General features: G+C 45.0%; 1 pseudogene; it reads right to left on the reverse strand.

Annotated features, from left to right (window-relative positions):
- Window positions 1-1,644: 1,644 nt before the first annotated feature.
- On the reverse strand, window positions 1,645-2,354 carry LOC136317488 (ferritin light chain-like; annotated as a pseudogene).
- Window positions 2,355-2,565: the final 211 nt, after the last annotated feature.

Genomic DNA, 2,565 nt, shown 5'->3' on the forward strand with positions numbered 1-2,565 from the left:
GGATGCAGAAGTGCTTTATGTATATTTCCCACTTTGTCATAAAAAATTAAAAAAACCATATACTCAAAGGTCAGTGTTTATAACATTAATGAAAATTTCAGCTTGACCAGGTGGTGGCACAGTAGATAAAGCATTGACCTAGTAGGCTGGGGACAGAGGGTCAAGGTCCCAACATTTCCAGCTTGAGCATGGGCTTACCAGCTTGAGCATGACGTTGCGGCTTGAGGGTGGGGTCGTAGATATGACCCTATGGTCTTTGGCTTTAGCCCAGGATCACGTGCTTGAACAAGGAATCACTGGTTTGGCTGGAGCCCCCTCCAACAAGGCACATATGTGAAGCAATCAATGAACAACTAAGGTGCCACAACTATGAGTCGATACTTCTCATCTCTTTCTATCCCTGTCTGTTTCTCTCTCTCTTGCTTAAAATTTCTTTTCACTGCTCCTCCAAAGACATTCTTAAGTGCAACTGGCATTGGGTTTTTGTTTTTTTTATCTTACTGCATGTAGTGGTGAACACAATGACTAATAGTACTATTTGTCTATTTGGTGGTTCTTCCTAGTTTTCCAGGGCTGCTGTAACAGATTTAGTAATTTAAAACCACACTCATTTATTCTCTGGAAATTTTGGGAACTCAGAAATCTAAAATCAGTTTTATGAGCTAAAATGGGGTTAGCAGGGCTACACTCCTTTCAGAAGTTCTAGGGAAAAATTCGTTTCCGTGCTTTTCCTAGCTTCTAGAGCTGTGTTCCTTCATTTTTTGGATTATATCTTTTTCACGCATCCTCAAAGCCAGGAGTGTCACATCTTGTTTTAGCCATTATATTGCCTTCTTCTCCTGTTCAGATTTCCCTCTGTCTCTGTTATGACCATCATAAAGAAATAAGGAGCACCCACCCCAAAATTACTTAGGACGTCAAGACTGATAATGCAGGTGCAGGCCAATTGGCTTGGTGATAGAGCATTGGCTGGCATGTGGTTTGATTCCTGGTCAGGGCTCACAGGAGAAGCGACCATCTGCTTCTCCACCACTCACCCTTCCTCCTCTCTCTCTCTCTCTCTCTCTCTCCTCTCTCTCTCTCTCTTCCACTGCCGCTTCCATGGCTCAATTGGTGCTAGTGAGTAGGTCTTGGGTGGTTAAGATGACTGGTGGTCTCCACCTCAACTGCTAAAAAGAAATTGCTTGGTTGCTGAGCAACAGAGCAATAGCCCCAGATAGGCAGAACATTGCTCCCTAGCGGGTTTGCCAAGTGGATCTTGGTCAGGGTGAATGGCGGAATCTTTCTCTCTGCCTCCCCTCCTCTCTCTCTCACACACACATAAAAGAATAATAATACCACAACACACCCACAAGAAAGGTATGCGAAGCTTCATTACTTACAGGATTGAGGCTTTCCTGGGGAGAGCAGGGCAAGTCTCCCAAGTATGTCTGAAATTGACTTGAGAGAGCAAGGAAAGGAGACTAGCTCAAGTTTTTTCCCTGAAAAAATCTTTATTATATCCATTTGGTCCAGTGCCTGGGAGAAGGTTCCAGAGTGGTTTAAAGGAAGCCTACTGTTTTCAGGGAGAGGCTCAGGCAAAAGCCAGATATCAGGGGAATGAGGGTGTTCCTAAAAACCTTTGGGCTCCAAAGGTTCCTAGTCTTACTTTAGAGTGAGCCTTTTGAAGAGATACTCACCCAGCCCAGCTTGGGGGCGACCAGCTGTAGAGGTTGGTCAGGTGGTCACCCACCTTCTTGATGAATTTCACCTGCTGATCCAAGAAGTGGCTATCTAGGAAGTCACAGAGATGAGGGTCTGTGTGGGTAGACCCCAGGGCATGCAGATCCAAAAGAGCCTGGCTCAGGTTCTTTTCCATGGCCACGGCAGCTTCCATGGCATCCTGAGTCTACCACACTTATCTTGGGAAGGCCTCAGCACATCCTGGAAGAGAATGTGGCCACTGCATAGGTTTTGCATAGTATGTATGTATGTATGTATGTATGTATTTTGAAATTAAGTTTAATGGGGTGACATTGATCAAAAAGAATGCATAGGTTTCCTGTGAACATCTCTAGCATTTCAACTGTTGGTTGCATTGTGTGATCACCTCCCAAAGTCAAATTATTTTCTGTTGCTGTATATTTGTCCCTTTTTTCTCTCCTCCCTCCACCCTTCCCCTGGGTTTTGCATCTTTAAGAGATGTTGAGTTTCCTGTGAAAAAAAGTGGCCCACACCCTCCAGAGCAAAATTGTATGGTCAAATTAGAAGCCCAGAGAGAGGTAGGTGTAGGAGTCCCGCAGATGTAGTTTGACTGGGAGGCTGATGGCAGCTTCCACTTTGGTGAAATAATTCTGACGAATTTGGGAGCTCATGATTGTTCAGCAAAAAAGGAGTTAAAGGTCAAAACAGTGTTTGCTGGTCTCAGAGGCTGAGTATGGCTGAGGTGGTTTTGAAGGTGGTGACTGGAGAAGAGGTTGGAGGGTAGTCAGAGGCTGGAAGAAGGGGATCCCTGGGTTTGTTCTGTCTAAACACTGTTTAACCAAGGGACAGATCTAGGGGACTACCAAGGGCACTGTGACTTAA

The sequence above is a fragment of the Saccopteryx bilineata genome, chromosome X (genome assembly GCF_036850765.1).
Source record: "Saccopteryx bilineata isolate mSacBil1 chromosome X, mSacBil1_pri_phased_curated, whole genome shotgun sequence".
NCBI lineage: Eukaryota > Metazoa > Chordata > Mammalia > Chiroptera > Emballonuridae > Saccopteryx > Saccopteryx bilineata.